The sequence below is a fragment of the Ascaphus truei genome, chromosome 1 (genome assembly GCF_040206685.1).
Source record: "Ascaphus truei isolate aAscTru1 chromosome 1, aAscTru1.hap1, whole genome shotgun sequence".
In the NCBI taxonomy this organism is placed as follows: domain Eukaryota; kingdom Metazoa; phylum Chordata; class Amphibia; order Anura; family Ascaphidae; genus Ascaphus; species Ascaphus truei.
This window is the reverse complement of record NC_134483.1, coordinates 390,192,105-390,212,218: the sequence shown is the minus strand read 5'-3', so window position 1 is coordinate 390,212,218 and position 20,114 is coordinate 390,192,105. Positions and strand designations below refer to the sequence as shown.

Below are 20,114 nucleotides of genomic sequence, written 5' to 3'. Positions count from 1 at the left end.
CAACAAACCATTGTTATGAGTATCAATTTTAACCTGTACTCTTTACCAACAACACTGAACACATACAAGACGTCAACTAGGGGCTACACACTAACACCGGACATGACCTACAAGACGTACCAGACAATGGACAGTGAGGAGAGGACAATAGAGGGGGAGGTGGGGGGGGGGGATTGGGGAGGGCAACAGTGGCAATTGTGGCTTTTGGTTCCGTTAGAGGTACCTGGCTTGTCCCTTGTTTCTCCCAGGTCCCTTCTCTCGTTTTCCTCTCTTTTCTTGCTATTTCTATGTCTGGGGTGTTTTTTCTTTTTTGACCTACCTGTCCATTGCTATGTGGTAGCGGATCCTGCGCTATTAAAGGAGAACGTATTTGTTTCCATCATTGTAGTATTGCGGAGGTATTGACCCCTGGTATATCTGTCTGTGCCAGCCAAGGCGTCCAGACTTTTAGGAAATTTGAGCCGGTGTCATTGACCATACTTGTCAGCTGTTCCATCCGGCAGACGTGCCAAATCCTGTTTCTAATTTTGGGGATGACTGGTAATTCTGTTTGCTTCCACAATGCTGCAATCTTGCACCGTGGGGCTGTTGCGAAATGCGCAATTAATTTGTGTCGCATTTGACAAACCCTGGATCCGTCTGCCCAATAGGAACAACCACGGGTCCAGGGGGATCTACAAATTGAGTATCCTTTGTAACCATTCTCGAATTTGTTCCCAAATCGGGACCACTTTTGCACAGGACCACAGCAAATCCGCTATCTCCCCGCATTGCTTTGGGCAGAGCGGGGAATATCCTTTGACAAATTTAGATAGTTTTGATGGGGTGTAGTACCACCTCATTAGGACTTTATACGCGTTCTCCTTTAACGTGGTGCAGATCGAACTTTTGGCTGCTGCCTGCAGGATCTTGTCCCATTCCTCGTCCTCTAATGTCTCCCCTAAGTCCATTTCCCATTGTCTAATGTAGCTGAGTCTTATATCGTTAGGTGTCTCAGGACTGATCACTTCCCTGTACATCCTAGATGTTAGTCCCCTTGTGTCCGTTCCTCTAGAACACAGCTGCTCAAACTTTGTTCTTGCTTGTCTGATTGGGAATTTATTATAAAAAATCTCGGATCTGGAGGTATCTAAAAAATTCCTTGTTTGGTATATCCTTTGCGGACTTAATTTGTTCAAATGTTTTTATGAATTTTCTCCCCTCCAGATCTTTTAGCCGTGTAATACCCGACTGTATCCAAATTTGTAAATTATTTCTATTCATCCCTGGAGCGAAATCTGGATTGCCGATTATCGGTGTCATTAGGGAGTATTTGGAATTGAGATTACAGCTATTTTTAGTGTTCTCCCATACCCTTAAGGAGTTGGCCATGGTCTGGAGCGGCATTTCCATAATATTTACACCCTTCTTGGGTAGCCAGATCAAATTGTGCAGCTCTTCCGGTGCACAGCAGTTTTTCTCCAGTACCACCCATCTCCGTAAACTCGGATCTGTGTGTCACTGTATAATTTGGCTTAATTGGGCCGCTTTGTAATAAGCTAACAAGCAAGGTACCGCTAGTCCCCCTTTCGTTGTAGGCCTCTTCAAGATACCCTTTGCAATTCTTGGGCTTTTCTTATTCCAAATAAATTTCATATTTCGCCTTTCATCCATGTTCTGAAATCCTCCCCCAGTATCAATCTGGGATAATTAGCTTTGTACAATGTTTTGTAATCCCTTGTGATGTATACCCCTAAATATTTGATAGCGGAGACTTTCCATTTGAAATTAAAGTTTATGTCTATCAATTTTCCCACCTCTTTGGGTAGATTTATGTTGAGGGCTTCTGATTTGGTCTGACTAATTTTAAATCCCAAAATTTGGTTGAATTTTCCCAGAATCCCAAAAGTATTGGGCAGAGATGTGAGGGGTTTTGACAGTGTTAAAATCACATCATCCACGTACAGTGCCACCTTGTGTGGTCGATCTCCTCCCGATATTCCTGCTATGTCTGGGCTACGTCCGATGTGCGCCGCCAGGGGCTCAATACAGAGGGCGAACAACAGTGGGGACAGAGGGCAGCCCTGTCTCGTTCCGCTATGAATATTAAATTGTTCTGAAGGGAAGCCCTGATGTCGCACCCTTGCCATCGGGCCCTCGTACAGAGCTAGTATGGCTTTTAGCAGGCGTCCTTCGAAACCAAATTCTCCCAGTGTTTCTCTTAAATAGGATGTAAGACTTCGGGGAACACCTCTCCTAAAGAGGGTTCCTCCCTTGCCGCAACACACCCGGCGCTCCCCGGCCCCACAGACTCACCACCGCAATCGGGACCCTTCTCCTGCCTCTCTGGTTCCCGCGGTTGCCTCAGGACGCGCGCATGCACGCGCACACACAGGGACTCCTCTGCCCTCTCGCGGGATGAACTCCCGTCCCCTGTTCAGGCCGCGCGCACACACAGGGACTCCTCTGCCCTCTCGCGGGATGAACTCCCGTCCCCTGCTCAGGCCGCGCGCACCTCCTTCCACTTCACTCCCCGCGGTGGTGGATGAAAGCGCGCATGCGCGCGCACGAACCAGGACTGTTACGTCCTCCCACAGGAGTAGTTCCCGCCCCCAGCTGAGGCCGCGGGTTCCTCTCGTGCGGCACACACGCCTGATGCGTGTGCACCGCCCACAAGCCTCGAATCCAGCACAGCTGTGGCAATCTTGTCCCCACCAATCCCTATCTTCCCTGGGGCCGCTCCCTCGTCACTCCCCCTCTCCCTATTGGTGCTTCCTCCTATTTATACCTTGCTCAGCCATTTCTTCTTTGGCTGAGCATAGCTTTGTGTGACCTGTATTACCCACGGTCGTGCCTGCCTCAGTTCCTTGTCTCTTTGTCTTTTCTAGTGATCCCTTGTGTACCGAACCGGCTTGGCTGTGGACCCGCTCTGGACTTCGACCCTTGGCCTGCACCCTGACTTCCTGGACTCCCCGAACCCCTTTACCTCGGCTTGCAGATTCCGACCTACCTCCCGGCTCTGGCCCCCAGGCTCTCGGTACCAACTATCTTCTGGAACCTCCCTTCTCGTCTGGCGAGTATCTTACTCTATCTTATACTCCCAGACGGTTCCAGACGCCTATTTTCCACTTTCCAGGCGTGTCCCCGTAGCTGTGGGTGCAGTTGTTACCCATCTCACCTCAGTTTCTGGGTCCCTCCTTGTCCGTGGTGAGCACAGCGTTACATAGGGCCAGTCAATCCTATCGAAGGCTTTCTCTGTGTCCAGACTTAATACCATGGATTGGATGTTTTTCTTTTTTGCCAAATCGATCAGATCTATTATCCTCCTAATATTGTCTGCCGCCTGTCTGCCTCCGATAAACCCTACTTGATCCGTGTGGATTAACCTGGGAAGAACGCTACCCACCCTGTTTGCTATAAGTTTAGAAAAAATGTTAACATCCGAATTAATCAGTGATATGGGCCGGTAGCTCTTGCAGTCTGCCGGGTCCTTGCCAGGTTTATGGATCAGTGATATTGATGCCTGTAACATTTGTGTTGGGAAGGAGGCCACTGCTAGTATCTTGTAAAACAATTTTAACAGATCAGGTGCTAGTCATTTAAGATATTTTTTGTAGTATAGGTTAGAGAAGCCATCAGGCCCTGGCGCTTTAGCTGGCTTCAGTGACTTAATTACCTCTGCTAATTCTTCATACTGTATAGTATGTAAAGTCCTCCTGTAACGCTTCCCTCTCCTCTCTGCTCAAACTGGGTAAGTTTGTCTCTTTCAGAAATGTTTTTAGCATCTCCCTAGTTTTTTGGTTGTGGGTGACCTTATCTCCATCATAGAGTAGTAAGTTTTGAACTCTTCTACAATTTTTCTAGGATTGGACGTAAGGTCCCCCCCGTGTTCGGACGATGTGAATGTGGTAATTTTAAGCTTGTTTTTGAGCTTGTTGGCAAGTAAGGTATCTGGCTTGTTTGCTTTTTCATAAAACTTACGCTTAGACCAGGCCATTTCCTTTTCAGCTTGGGAGGATAGTAAGAGATTGGGTTTTGTTTTAGTGTCTAATAACTCTTTCAGAGTATGATCTTGTTTATTCTCTTTATGGAGGGTCGAGAGGTCTGCTAACTGTTTTTCCAATTCTTTAATCTTACTCTCGATTTCCCTCTTTCGTTTAGTGGCCAAATTCATTAAGTAGCCTTATGGGCCGCCCACAATGTGGCTTGTGCCGACACACTCCCCTTATTCTCCCTCCCACCTCCCGTTCCAGATCGGGGATTTTCAAAAGTACCTCATTGAGCTTCCAGTTCACTCTAGGTCTGTCTAGTGGTATTAGTGTGCATCGCAGCTCAATAGACGCGTGGTCCGACCATGAAATATCATGTATCTCTGTACGAGAGACCCCCGGGACCATTCTATTTGACACAATAAAGTAATCTATCCTGCTGTATCTGTTGTGGGGATGTGAGAAGAAGGTGTATTCCTTCACCGCATGGTGTTGTTCCCTCCAAATGTCCAGAAGTTGACATTCTCTTAAACCCTGTGATATTGTTAGTAGGTCCTGTCTGTGGGCCGTGTTAGTCTTCATACATCTGTCTAAGTCTGTATTAAGTGTCCTATTCAGGTCCCCTGCCAGGATAACGTTTCCCTTTGCTACTCTGCGTAGCTTGTTAAAGAAGTGGTTGAAGAAGTCTGTTGCCTGCTCACAGGGAGCATATATCCCTGCCAGCGTGATGGGGAGACCCTGTATGGACCCTGTCACGATGATGTACCCAGTAGCATTCCTCTGTGACACTCATATGCTTATATATATGTTGTGGTTATTTTGGGGGTTCAATATGAGCTTGTTAGGTGTCCAGTATGTTTTACTATGATGTACCTACCCTCTTTGTCTATGTGTGTTCCATCTGCTAGTAGTGGTATTCTGTTATGTATTATTTTCTTGGGGTTGAGGAGGAGCGCTGGATAATCTCGTGATATGTAAAAAAATATAAATATATATAGTGCAGATGGTAATTCACTGCTACAAAAAATATAAAAAACGTAAGAAATGAACTCACAAAAATCGTATAAAATCACTGCATGTCAGAGATCCTTCTCTCTCTGACTGGAGCCCTTTGTGTAACTGGAGTTTGTATCCTCTCAGTGAAGTGGATGATATGAAAATAAAGAAAACCACAAATAGTGCAAATAGTATGAACTGTACATATGTATTATACACAGGTGATCAGGAAACTCACATTTTCATAATGGTTTGCATTTTGTGGATCCAGTATGTTTCTCTTCTGGCCAGACTATTTAGTCTATTGCCCCCACGCCAATGTTTGCTGACTTGTTCGATACCCATGTAATGTAAGTATTTTGGATCGGAATTATGAAAGTGCAAAAGTGTTTAGATAGGTTGTGGCTAACCATATCCCCATGTCCCCCCTAGGTCTCAATGTAGACATAGATATTGGTGCTTTTCTAGTCTAAATACTACACAGCATGCATAGTATACTGGTTATTCTATATTTTAAAGGTATTTTATAATGCATTTTATAACATTTATTATCAATATTATTATTAATATTATTAATATTCTAAACTGTCCTTCAAACACATATGGAAATTTAAATTCTGGAACCTCTCCTTGTTTCTTCTTTCTGTGCCAACCTGTGGGTACGGGGAATGGGGGTAACACAAGACAGAGAACATGGGGGAACATACACTGGCGACACACTTTATTTGAGCTCGGCTAGTCCCACAAATTCGGGTATACCCGGGTGTATTGAGGTTTGTGACTGTTTTCTGCCCGAGTGCATTGGGTTATTTTCCAGGCAGGGATTGAAGCATTTTATTCCCGCTGGCTGCAATACTGCACAGTATATATATATACTGCATTACAATTCATGAATTTATGCCATCTGATAGACACGCGAAGCATTGCAGCCTATTAAATCCTAATCATTATCATTTAACAGATCAGCCGCCCGTGAGCCAGGCATGAACCCAGGCTGGGAAGGCAAACACAACGGGGCTTGTCAGAGGTGAGGAGCGGCGCATTCCAGGTATCTGCCAGGTACATACTGGGTATTTGCTCGAATAAAGTGTGTCGGTGCAGTAGACACAATACAACATGCAACATTAATTAACAGTACTCGGCGCCATGCTTCCACCCCAATGACCCTGAGTCCATCACCTTTGGGCCCTCTCCAATCATGTTGATCTTCGTATTTCTTCCTGCAGTATTTGATGTCCTTCCTACCAGTTTTGGCCCAAAGGACTTTGCTGGGAATCTGAAGAGCCCGTCTCTCCATACCCAGCCTTCGGCCCATACGAACTTCGGAGCAGGTTCCCTCCCCTCAACTCCTGCCCCGCTCTTCTGGAAAACTTATAATCAAAAACCTTCTATTATCAATTATGTTAACCTGAGCTCCTTCTAATGTAGTTTAGTGCTCCCCACCGCTATTTCCCTTTCGCCTTATCCTAGACCTCCCCTGGGACTCTCCCCTCTCTCCCGCTGCTCCCCTAAGCTTTATGATGCGACCTGCTTTCGGATCTATCATCACCTTCTCCAATACTTCTATGCTATCCTCTTCCTTTTCCCTCCCCTTCATTCCCTTATTCTTCCCTACTTCCCTTCCCTTCCTTCTAGAACCCCTTACATCCCTTCCACTTCCCCACTACCTTTGTGGCTCCTCTCTTTGTGCTGTATCACCTCTCCCCTCTCCTTCTTCTTGCTCTCCCCTCCTCTCCTCTCTCTATTCTCATAAACCCTCCCTCTTCACCTTCTTTTCTCGCTCCCTCCCCTCTCCTTCTTTACTTACTCTCCCCTTTCCCTTTCTCCATTGCTGCCTCACCTCCCTCTTCCTCTACCCCTCTCCCCCCTGTCCTGGCATCTCTGGGGATCTTTCCCCTTGTCCTGCTTTTCTTCCGGCGCTGCCTAGGCTCCCTTTGGGTCCTCCGCCGGCGTCGTCCCTTTCTTGTGATGTCAGCCGCTCAGCCTTTCGGTGTCTTTGCCTCCTCCAAGATGGCGCCCGCTATTCCACCTCCGAAAGATGACGTCTATCCAGCCTGCCGCCATCTTGGATTTCCTTTCGCGCCTAGATGGAGGTTTGCGCACTCGCTCCTGCTTCCCGCCAGCCTGTACCTTCCTGGTCCTGCGTGTCACCGTGGTTCCAGGGGGACTCCATTCCCGCCGCCATCTTCCTTGAATGACCAGGCCTTCGGGATAAGGTAAGAAGTGTTACATTCACAGGTTTTTTTACCGGGATTCGGCTTGTATTTCACCGCTGTGCTTCATTCTCCAACTCTGTCCCTTATTACTCGGGGAATTGCGGCGTGCATCTGGGAGCTACTGAAACTTTGTCCAAACACCATAACTGGGGAACTTGGAAGTTTAATAACTGGCAACATTAGACTTTATTTCTGAACGCAAATCAGCTTTTATCCCCTCGTGCTTTGGCAGACTTTGAGCTAAGTGTCCATGTGGGGTCTAGGGTCGCATCCTTGGGACCTGCACCAGTGGGAGCTTCCCCCAGCCCTAGCTTATGCAGGAAGGAGGGCCCCTCCTCCGGCTCTTTCATGGTGAAAGACCTTCCACCTCGAGTCACCATTAGGCCGAAGGGAAAAGTCCACCTATACCGGACTGCTTTATCTCTTAGCGTTTTGGTGATTGGGAGCAGGCTTCTTCATCTTGCTAGTGTGGCCGGCGCCAGGTCTTGGAAAATAAGCAGCCGGGCTCCTTCGAAGTCCACCGTAGGTAGGGGTCTCGTTTTCTGCAGCACTGCCTCCTTCGTTTTGTAGTGGTGCATCCGCACGATGATGTCTCGTGGCGGCTCCGAATGGAGGGGTTTAGCCCTTAAGGCCCTGTGGCACCTGTCCAGTGTTAGATATTCCTTCGGGGTATCTGGAAGCACGTTTTCCATCCACCGGGCTATGTATTCTTCACAATCAAGGAACGTCTCTGGTACTCCTCTGATCCGGATATTGTTTCTCCGGTCCTGGTTTTCAGCATCTTCCTGCCTTTCTCTTAGGTCATTTATTTGATCTTGCAAGTCCGCTGTATTTTTGTCATTTCTTTTAATTGCCTTTATAGTTTGGTCCACTTTCGTTTCCAGGGCTCCGGTCCTTTCCCCCAGCCCCGTGACCTCTTTTTTTAAATTCTTTTATTTCTGCTTGCAGCAGTGTTCTCAGGTCCTTATATAACCGTGTAAAGTCGCACTGTCATACTGGCATCTGAGCTTGACTGTCCAGCTCTTCGTCTTTTCCGCCCAGTTCCATCTCCGAGCCCGCATTTGAAATGGTAGCCATTTCTGTCTCTGCTCCACTCGATCGGGCTCTCCCAAAATATTCTGGCAGCCCTTTCTTCCTTGGTGTTTTTGCTCCCCTCCGTGACATAGGTTGGTAAGGGAGTAAACCCTAAAAGGGTGCTTCAAATTGATGTTTGCTGAAGACCGTTATCACAGTCTTCAAGGGATCAGTGGTTATTAATGTTTCATGAACCGTGTGAAGGTTCCCCCATTGAGTGCATCAGTTCATATAAACAGACATATATTATGTAAAGCTCAGGCACATAGAATAAACCGCTGTAGGGAAAGAGAGACCTCTAACCTGACCGGAGTGCTTGTCCCATCCGGCGGTTCCTTCTCTGGCGGGTCACGTGTTTCCAGCGGGTCCTTGAGCAGGGAGTGCAGAGACTCACGGGGCTGTCTCAGCCTGTGCCTGTTGAGCTGTTTGTTCGGGGGAGAAAGAAACCTCACCACTGTTCTCTTTGGCGTGCATCCGTCCCAGCAATGGAAGACCAGGTAAGTGAAGAGGAAAGGTAGATGTTGGAGCACTGCAGTGCTCCAACATCTCCCCTTCCTCTTCACTCCCCTCCGTGACAACCTGCGCACTTGATTTCACTTTTTTTTTATTACTTAAGTTTTTATTGAGCATTTTCAAATATACAAAATGAGGTAAACACAACATACTACACAAAAGGAAAAGGGGATACAGTAATACAAATAAACTGGTTGCGGAACAATAGAGAGGAGGGAGAACGGGGGTGGGGGAAGGGGTAGCATTTGTACCAATATCGCACTGTATTCGACAATTTAAATACCACATGTATCACTCTGTTCAAAGTATTCTAGTCTATATATGGGGATATACCTGCATGACGGAACCAAGGAGCCCAAATATTAGAGAATTGCGAGGTAGAGCCGTTTAGATAGGCTGAGAGTTTTTCCATATAGACTATATGCCAAATGTTGTTGTTTATTTGATTTAAGGATGGGGGGGGGGACGGTTGTTTCCAATTTTTGGCAATTGTACACCGTGTAGCGTTTAAAATTTGGGATATTACTCTAGCTTTTTTTTTGGAGATATTAGCCATTGGTTTTCCTAATAATATATACTGGGTCATGTGGGACAGAGATTTCTAGTATCTTGTGTATTAGAGTGAACACTTCCGTCCATGTTTGTTGGATTTTGGGGCATGACCAGAATATGTGCAGTATATTCCCCACTTCACCACAACCGCGCCAGCACAGAGGGGAAACGCCTGGGAGAAAAGAGTGCAACCTGGCAGGAGTCATATACCATCTAAATATTAACTTGTAAATATTCTCCTTAATTACAATGCATGAAGAGTTTTTGGAAGCAGCTACCCAGATGTCTGTCTAGGTATCGAGATCTATACAGACGTTAAGATCCTTTTCCCAGGATACCATATAGTTATCAGGGGTTTGGTTGTTCTTGGTAGAGGATAAACTGTGATACATTCTGGAGATGGTGCCCTTTGTGTGGGGTTGGTGTAGACACCAGTCCTCAAACAAAGTCAAAGCATGGCGTTGACCTGGCTTGTAGACTAATTGGATATAGTGCCTAACCTGGAGAAATCTGAAGAATTCGGAGGAGGGGATATCGTGGTTTGTTTGTAGTAAAGTGAATGGGGGGACTTTCCCTTGGGTGAGGATATCCTTGACTCTTGTGAGTCCTTTTTGAATCCAGGTATGGGAGTGCGGGTTTCCTGAGTAAAAAGGAAGGGAGGGGTCCGAGAATAGTGGTTGCATAAGGGAAGGGAAATCGGTTAGTTGGAACTTGGTTTTGAGGGAGTCCCAGAGATTACAGGCAAAGGATATCACCGGGTTCTTGTAGGTCTCAGGTGGTCTAGACTTTTTGTTGAGCCAGAGGAGATTTTTTATTTTACATGGGGAACAAATATCAGGTCCTCTATCTCGACCCACCTCCTCTCGGTTGGGTTTGAATGCCAGCTAATGAGTTGCCCTAACTGTGTGGCTCTATAATAGTTTTGTAAGTTCGGAAGAGCTAAGCCTCCTTCTGATTTGGATTTATAAAGAATATCTCTACGAACTCTGGGTCGCCTATTTTGCCAGACAAACTTCAAAATTTTCTTCTGTATATTGATTGGTCTTTCTGACAGATTTTAACAGGAAGAGTTTGGAAGAGATAGAGGAGTCTGGGTAGAATATTCATTTTAATGGTGGTTATTCTCCCAAACCAGGATATTATATATGGATTCCAAGTGGTTAAATCCTTAGCTATCTGGACGAAAAAGGGTTTAAAATTTGCGTTGTATAAAGTCGAGTAATCTTTTGTTAATTGGACCCCTAGATATTTAAAATGGTTCGAATTCCATTTAAAGTCGAAATTTAGTTGGTATAATTTTACTAATTCTTTAGGGAGATTTAAGCTAAGGGCCATAGATTTGGAATGATTAATTTTATAACCTGAAAGGGAGCCAAATTCTGACAGGTCCTGAAAAAAGTTATGGAGGGATGTAAGAGGTTTTGAGAGCGTCAATAGTATATCATCCGCAAAAAGAGCTATTTTGAATTCTTCCTGACCAACAGGAAAACCTGCAATATTGGGGTTCATCCTTATCCGGCATGCTAATGGTTCTATGGCTAAGGAAAACAACAGAGGTGAGAGCGAACAACCCTGTCTAGTTCCATTTGATATTGAAAAGGGATCAGATAAGGAGTTGTTCGTCCTCACCATGGCCGTTGGTGTGGAGTATAGTGTGTTTATGCTGTTTAGTATTTTAGCTGTGAATCCCATCTGCGAAAGCGTAGCTGACATAAACTGCCAGTCTAATCGATCGAACGCTTTTTCTGCGGCTAAAGAGAGTAATAGAGATGGGCACTTTGTGTTTTGTGCTACGTGTATTAGATTCACTGTCCTCCTAGTGTTGTCAAGGGCTTGTCTGTCCAGAACAAACCTCACCTGGTCCGGATGAACCAGTTTAGGGAGAATATTATTTAATCTGTTGGCTAAGATCTTTGCATAAAGTTTTAGATCAGTATTTAACAATGAGATAGGTCTGTAGTTAGAGCACAGCAGAGGATCTTTCCCCTCTTTTGGGATTACCACTATGGTAACGCGAAGCATATCCTTAGGAGGGGGAAGGCCTAGTAGCATCTCATTAAATACTTTGGTAAGAAATGGGAGGAGCATTGTGGAATATTTCTTGTAATAAAGATTAGAAAATCCATCCGGACCAGGGGCCTTCCCAATTTTCAGGGATTTTATGGCGTCCATAATTTCCAGGGGCTCTATAGTTTTTTCGACGGTTATGATATCGTTCGGATCAAGGGTGGGGAGTCGGCATTCTGCTAGGTAATTTCGAATCTTTATTGCTCTTTTGTTTTTAGCCAAGACTCCCATTGGGCCTGGTAGGTTGTATAGGGATGTGTAATAGTCTTTAAATGCGTCATTTATAATTTTGGGATTGTGGGATACTGAGCCATTTTTAGTGTGGATGTTGTGAATTTTAGCTTTAGCTTGTTTTTGCTTTAATTTGCGTGCCAGCATTCTATCAGCTTTATTACTTTTTTTGTAGTATTTCTGTTGGGTCCATCTTATAGCTCTTTCTGCGTTTGACACCAACAAAAGGTTTAGTTCTCCCCTCACTGAGATTATCTGCCTGTAGTTTTTTCGAGATGGGTTTGATTTATGAATAAATTCTAATTCTGATAGTTTTTGTGTTAGTGTTTCAATTTGTTTTGTTTTTTCTTTTTTTTCTGAGAAGCCAGGGCAATCAGTTTGCCTCTTATCACTGATTTGTGGGCCTCCCAAAGGGTAAAAGAGGAAACCTCTGGGGTATTGTTTAATTCAAAGTATTGGGCCAGTTCTTTTTCTATTAGTTGGAAATTTTGTAGGTTCAATAGTAGGGATTCATTCAAGGACCACGACCTTGTAATATTTTTGGGAGTGAGGCCTACTAGTCTGGTTAGAAGCGTAGAGTGGTCTGACCAAGCAGAGGGGGCAATTACTGCTGAGGAAATATTATCGCTAATTTGTTGGTCTATTAGGATATAGTCAATTTGAGAATAGCTATTATGGGGGTGAAAGAAAAATGAGAAATCATTTACATTGCTATTCACTAATCTCCAGGAGTCTACCAACAATAGATCCTTGGTCATAGATACAAGTCCCCGGGTAGAGGGAACTATTTTTTGTGGCGGGGGGGGGGACGGGGGGGACTGGGGGATTTATCTAGATTTGGGTCCAAAATTGCATTTAGATCTCCTGCTAAAATTAAAAGGCCTTTCTGGACAGAGAGAATTACATTTGTTAGTTCCTGGAAAAAGGATTCTTGATTTTCGTTAGGGGCATAAGTGTTGACTATTGTTATATCAGTGGAGTCCAGTGACCCTGTAATAATTAGAATTCTCCCAGCGAGATCACTTTTAATTTGATCTACTTTGAAGTTTAAGTTTTTATGGAAAAGTGTCGCTACACCATTTTTTTTCGTGGGAGCTGATGAGTGGTAGACTAGAGGGTAGTCATTGCTGAACAGCAGTGACTGATCCTCCTTTTGATTTCACTTTTAAGGTGTTTGGTGTTTGGATCTTCTTATTTTTGTGGTTTTTATTCTCTGATATTGTAGAGCGGGGCATGGAGCAGTTAGCCTATGCAACCATGCTCCTTGCCGTCACGCATGCGCCACCTCCAAAAAAAACAGTTTTTGATTACTTCTTTAACAGCAAGAAAGGAAATTAGCAGCTTTGATGCCCCAAAAGGTAAGTATAACATATATTTAGAAAAAAGAAAAAAACAGCGCAAAAAAACCTCATAGTGTAGTCTTCCCTGAAGAAGTATCGATTACGAAACGCGTAGGAGAGGGCGCGTTCCATCTTTATTCTTATCAATACCCATTGTGGTCTATACATATAGCATATTTCCTGCACATGTTTTTGGGACTTTCACCGCTTACACCATCCGCGAGCAGGCGGGAGTGATACAAGGACGCCGTCTGATGACGTCAGGACGACTGCGGCTCAACCCGGAACGGCCTGTGTGAACACAGCGCTTGTTGCAGTTACAGCTGACGGGAGATCCCTCACAGAGGTTTGAACTTCCCGCCGAGTGACCCGCTGGAGACCAGAGACTCACACTGTGGGGTGAATTCCTAATGAGGTGCGCACCCCTTGCTGGGACGGTTACTGAAGATAAGAGGACCACCCAGAGAGACAGTGAGCCTACACGGAGCAGTTTCCTAGAGTGGTAACATGTCCAAAACATGTCCTGTTGTTATATGCTTTATCCTGATGTACGTGCAATAATCACCTTTTTTATTCTATAAATATTCTTTAAATACTACACTATGAGGTTTTTTTGCGCTGTTTTTTTCTTTTTTCTGTATTAGTTGGACAGCTGAGCCATCCCCCAGAAACTGCAGCATAAAACCTCCCTATTAAGGTTGTATATTAATCTGTTCACAATATCACTTAACATTTATATACCACTAATGAGCGCATTATCTGTTTTATTCACTATAGCATATATTTGCATGGTAAAAACTTTTTTTTCCAACATGTACTGCAATATTCCTCACTAAATAATTATCCTTGGATATATTGCAACAAATCTGAATTGGGAGTATAGGTAGAAAGTTCTTTTTCAGGGAAACAGCTAGAACATATTATTTTATAGTATATGAGGATGTAATTTGGATTTATTACTGTATTTGCAGCTGTTAGATTTTTTTGTTTGCATTTACCCATTTTCTAATGACAGTACCATACTGTAACAGGGACTTATTACTGTTTGAGAGAAAATGCCTCTAAATGCCTCTAAATCCAGCAGTGTGCTGGTTAATTGCACACAGGCAATCAACCAAACTCCACCTGACTGATTAGGACTTTTAGAAAGCCTGATGTGAGAAACAGGAGAGTTTCCTTAGCTCACATTTGGGCTGACATAAGGAGAAGGAGGACAGGCCAGAGATTTCCTTAGCCCACAACTGGGCTGACCTAAGGAAAGAAGAAAATGTAAAACAACTTACCGTAATTTTCTTTTCCTGGAACCATGGCAGTGGGCACCTTTGGGTTAATCCCTCCTCACTCTAGGTAGGACAGGAAATTGACTTTTGCAGGTAGGCCATAAAAGGCCCCTCCCTCTACCTGCACCTTAGTCTTAGGATTCTTCCATAGCTAAAAAATAGAACTGATAGGCATTAGACATACTGTACATAGGGAGGGTAACTATGTGCCCACTTCCATGGTTCCAGGAAAAGAAAATTACGGTAAGTTGTTTTAAAATTTCTTCTTTCCTGATCACCCTGGCAGTGAGCACCTTTGGGACATACCCCAGCAGTGACAAATTTAGGGAGGGATACATAAGAAATAAACCACCAGTCAATGCCGTTATCAGTTCACCTTTATTAATTCACTTTACACTTTATTTCACTACAGATTGTAGAACTCTACGCCCAAAGCTTGCGTCAGCTGATGATTGTACGTCTAGTCTGTAGTATTTAAAAAATGTATTGAAACCGCTGCTTTGCATATCTGTCCTGGTGTAGCCTGAGCTTTAAATGCCCATGACATAGACATGGCCCTTGTAGAATGAGCTTTAATGTTCAAAGGTTTATCTTGTCCTTTGCTCTCATAAGCTTTTTTAATACAAGACACTATCCATTGGGAAATTGTTGTTTTAGATGCTGCTTGACCTTTCTTTGGTCCTTCTGGTATGATGAATAGTCTGTCTGATTTTCTGATATCTCGCATCCTTTCCATGTATACCTTTAGGCATCTCACCACATCTAGTTTGTGTAATCTCTCCTCTTTCTTGTTCTTTGGATCTGTACAGAATGACGGGATCACGAATTCTTGATCCATATGGAACTGTGATACAACCTTTGGCAAGAATTGATGCACAGGTCTAAGAACTGCCTTGTCTTGGTGCACGACTAGGAATGTTTCCTAAGCAGATAGTGCCTGTAGTTCTCCCACTCTCCTTGCTGAGGTGATTGCAATCAAGAACGCCATCTTCCACGATAACCATCTCAAACCTATCTCTTGTATAGGTTCGAAAGGAGGTGCCATTAATACATCCAATACTAGAGACAGGTCCCATGTCGGTACTCTGTTTTTAATTTGAGGTCTTAGTCTTTTAACTGCCTGCAAGAACCGGATGATTAATCTTTCCATTGCCAGATTTCTCTCCAAAAAGGCTGATAGTGCAGACACCTGTACTTTCAGAGAGCTGAGGCTGAGACCTTTCTCAAATCCTTTTTGCAAGAACTCCACTATTGACACAATTCTTTGTGAGAAGAAATTTTGTTTTTCTTTTGTGCACCAATCCCGGAAACAAAGCCAGATTCTATGTTACACTTTTGATGTGGATCCCTTTCTTGCGTGTAATACGGTCTGGATTGTCTTGTCTGAAAAACCTTTCAACCTCAATGTTTCCCGCTCAATCGCCATGCCGTCAAGGCCCATTGTTTGGCGTTCGGCTGGCATATTTGCCCCTGTCGCATAAGTTCTTTGCGATCTGGTATGTGCCATGGTGTATCCACTGCCATATTTACCAAGTGTGTGAACCAAGGCCTTCTTGGCCAGAATGGTGCTACCAATATCACTTCCGCTTGGTCTTCCCTGATTTTCCTGATTGTTTTTGAATTAGGGGAATTGGGGGGGAACAAATATGCCAACTTGAAATCCCATTTGAAGCTGAGAGCATCTGTGCTTTTTGCGCTTGAATGAAAACGCCTTGCACAGTAGTTCTTTACCTTACGGTTCTGGTGTGTCGCCATGAGATCTATGTCTGGCTGACCCCATCGCTCTACCAGCCCTTGATACACCTGTGGGTCTAATGCCCATTTTCCTGGGTGTATAATGTTGCGACTTAGAAAGTCTGCTGTGACATTTTCCAGTCCTGGGATGTGTACGGCTGTGATCTCTGATAAGTGGCCCTCTAATCCAAGAGAGGATTTCTGCTGTGAGATTCATCAGCTTTCTGCTCCTGGTTCCCCCTTGTTTGGCAATATACTTTACAACCGACCGTTGTCTGAGTTTATCTTTATAGTGACATCTTTTATTTGGTCTTGGAAAGCTTCCAGGGCCCTTTGTACTACTTTTTGTTCCTGCAGATTTGATGGAAGATGCTGTTCCTGGTTTGTCCAGGTTCCTTGCACCAGTGTTTCTCATATTTGGGCACCCCAACCTGCGTTGCTGGCATCTGTTGTGATTCTTTCCCACTGTACTGGATGTAGTGTCCGTCTTTTCCCCAGATTTCGGGTATCTTCCCACCACTTTAACTCGTCTTTTGTGCGTGGGTGTAACAAGATTCTTTGTCTTGTATTCTTGTGGTTCCCATTCCATTGTTGTAAAAAATTGTTTTGTAACAGTCTCATATGGAGTGCTGCCCATTTTATGACACTTAGTGTTGAAGCAAATTTCCCTAGAAGCTTCATGCATTCTTCTGCTGAAGTTCTGGTTGCTTTCCTGAGCTTCCTCGCTTGCAGAGCTATGTCTTGCCTCCTTGTGTCTGGCAACCTCACCTCTCCTTTTGCCGTGTTGAATTCCACCCCCAAAAACTTTAGCAGTTGAGTGGGTACTAGGTTACTCTTGTCTCTGTTTATTAACCAACCGTGTTGTTCCAAGAAGGTTATGACCATCTCCTGGTCTTGTTCTAGTTTCTCCCGACTTTTTGACTTTACCAAGATGTCGTCCAGGTATGGGTATATTTCTACCCCTCTTTTTCTCATTTCTGCCACTAATGGGGCTAGAACTTTTGTAAATGTCCTTGGAGAGGTCACCAGACCGAATGGCAGTGCTGTGATAATGATGTTGGTTCACTGCGAACCTTAGGAATCTTTGGTGTCTCCATGATACGGGCACGTGTAGATAAGCGTCCCTTAAGTCTATCGATACCATCCAGTCTCCAGGTTGTACCTCCTGAATGATCAGGTTCAAAGACACCATCTTGAATTTTCTTATTTTCAAGAATGAATTTACCTTTCTTAGGTCTAGGATTGCTCTGTAATCTCCTGAAGACTTTTGTACTAGGAATATTCTGGAATAAATTCCACCGCCTCTGTCTTCCTGAGGTACCTTCGTTATTACTTCTGCTTGTAGTAACTTTTTTAAAACTGAATTCATTTGCCTTGGACTGTACCCTTGTTGTTAGGCATATATTTCTTCTTGGCATTTCTTTGAACTCTATGCTGTATACCCGACGAATGGTTTCCAATACCCATTTGTCCTGTATTGTTTGGGCCCAGGTTGCAGAAAACTGCGTCAGTCTTCCTCCCACGGCAACTGCTGGGCCTTTTGACCTTCATGCGAATTTGTTCTTGGCAAATGATCCTCTTCCTCTGGCGCCTCGAAAAAGCCGGTTCTGACCGCCCCTCCATGCTGTTTGCCTTGAAAACGATGTGCCAGGTCTATATGTTTTTGCCTCCTTGTACGGATTTCTATCAGACTGCTGGAAACTGAATCTTCTGTTCCTGTTTTCTTGGGGCAAAAAACGACTCTTACCTCCTGATGCTTTAGTTATTATAGCATCCAACTTGTTGTCAAAAAGGAATTCTCCTTCAAACGGTAATCCGCATAGGCTATTCTTTGACGCTGTGTCTGCCATCCATTGTCTTAGCCATAATGCCCTTCTTGCTGATACTGCTAAAGCCATAGATTTAGCTGCTAATCTGACCGCATCCAAAGAAGCTTCTGCTATGTAGTCTGTCGCCCATTTTACCTCAGACAGCGCCTTTAGGATAGAACTTCTTTTTACACCTTTGTCTAGTGCCTCCTCTATGTTTGCAATATAGACACGCATTGCCCTTGCCGCCGATGTAGTTGCTATGGCTGGCTTGCAGGTTTGTTCCCGCTGTGACGTATGCCTTTTTTAATACGTAATCCATTTTCCTATCCATAGTGTCCTTCAAGGTTGCAGATTCTTCTATTGGAATTGTAGTCTTCCTTGCTATTCTGGATATAGCAGCGTCCACCTTTGGGCTGGCTTCCCAAAATTTGACATCTTCCTGCGGAAACGGATACATTTTCCCAAATCTTTTTGGTATATATACTTTGGCGTCTGGCCGAGCCAGTTCTGATTGAATAAGGTCCTTGATCACCTGATGTACAGGGAAAACTCTACCTTTTTTCTGTCTTGACCCAAATAATTTATCTTTCCTCTGAGTCAACTCTTCAGTGTCTTCCAATTCTAAAGCCTGTCTCATGGCTTTGATGAGCGGATCCACCATTTCTACATCAAATTCAGATTCATCCTCCTGAATTTCTTGATCTGATGAATCCAATTCAGCTTCTGACACCTGAAAGCATTCTATGTCTGATTCATCAGATGAAAAGCCTTTTCCCTTATCCAAACTGGTTTGGGATCTTGACCTTTTTTGCGCAGGGTTAACTGCTTGCTGAACAGCAGCATCCACGCTCTGCTTAAGGGCCTCCTTCATTAGTACAAGGAAGGTGCTCATCTGCTCTTTAGAATCCCCCGCTGCTGCCTTAAGACAATTTTCCCACAGCTTCTTTCCCACCAGAGCTGGTTTCTCGCATGCAGTGCACCATTTAGTCTTTTTAGTGGCTTTTGTCTTATGCTGCAGGGATTCCCCAGTACCCTTTGGAGATTCTGCTTTCGGAAGGGTAACCACAGAGCTACTTTAATAAAAACAAAATAAATACTAAATATACACCCTAATGTATATAGATCCTCTCTCTTTCCCATAATACTAAAACTAAGGACTCACCTAGTCTTGCGAACTGATCCTTTAGGAGTCTCCATCTTTGATTCGATATCCAGCACTTGGCTTTTCCCTGCTGAGCGTTCCATGCTGCAGTTTCTCTCACACACACAGTGTCTCCGTCGCTCCTGTGACGTCACCACTGTGCTCGTGCACGGCTTGCGTGTCTGCGCACGCACCCGCCGGCCCGGAATGTGACGCGCGCACTCCCGTGCAGCCTCGTGCACTGTTCCTCCTACCGCAGCGTTCCAGATGCTAATGCGGTCAATCTGAGCCTTCATGCGGCTCGCAGCTACAGCTGCTCCCCCCGCGTGTCCCGGGTTCCTGGGGTTCCCCCGACTCCTGGGGTCTCTGTCTTGCCACCCTCAGGGGCACGTCGATCGGAGCATCTGGGCAGAGAGGTTGAGGTCCCTGGATCCCTAAACTAGTTGCAGTTAGGTGAGTTCTATTAGAAAACAAAAAATCATACTCCTAGCTGTGAGGACAGGAAAAAGACTAAGGTGCAGGTAGAGGGAGGGGCCTTTTTTTGGCCTACCTGCAAAAGTCAATTTCCTGTCCTACCTAGAGTGAGGAGGGATTAACCCAAAGGTGCCCACTGCCAGGGTGATCAGGAAAATATGATGTTTTGATGCACACAAAAGGACTGTATGTTGACAGCAAGACAAGGGGACAAGACCTCTATACCTGGATAAAGAGACTGCCATAGCACACAAGGATGCTGACCTAGGAGAACAGAGAGGCCTTCCCCTACAGCTGCAACAACATAAACATATAAGAGACTTTCTTTGTTGGACTGAAGTGTATATATGTATCCATGCTGTTTGCCTTGAAAACGATCTGCCAGGTCTATATGTTTTTGCCTCCTTGTACTGATTTCTATCAGACTGCTGGAAATTGAATCTTCTGTTCCTGTTTTCTTGGGGCAAAAAACTACTCTTACCTCCTGATGCTTTCATTATTATAGCATCCAACTTGTTGCCAAAAAGGAATTCTCCTTCAAACGGTAATCCGCATAGGCTATTCTTTGACGCTGCGTCCGCCATCCATTGTCTAAGCCAGAAATCCCTTTTTGCTGATACTGCTAAGGCCATAGATTGGATGCTAATCTGACCGCATCCAAAGAATATATACATACATATATACATACATACACGTATACACACACATATATATATA

The 20,114-nt window shown here is 44.5% G+C and overlaps 1 protein-coding gene across 1 annotated transcript in view; it reads right to left on the bottom strand.

Moving 5' to 3' along the window:
• The window catches only part of LOC142501681 (putative ATP-dependent RNA helicase DDX60), a 203,205-nt gene that overhangs the window by 82,882 nt on the left and 100,209 nt on the right, over positions 1-20,114 (bottom strand). The window lies entirely within an intron of this gene.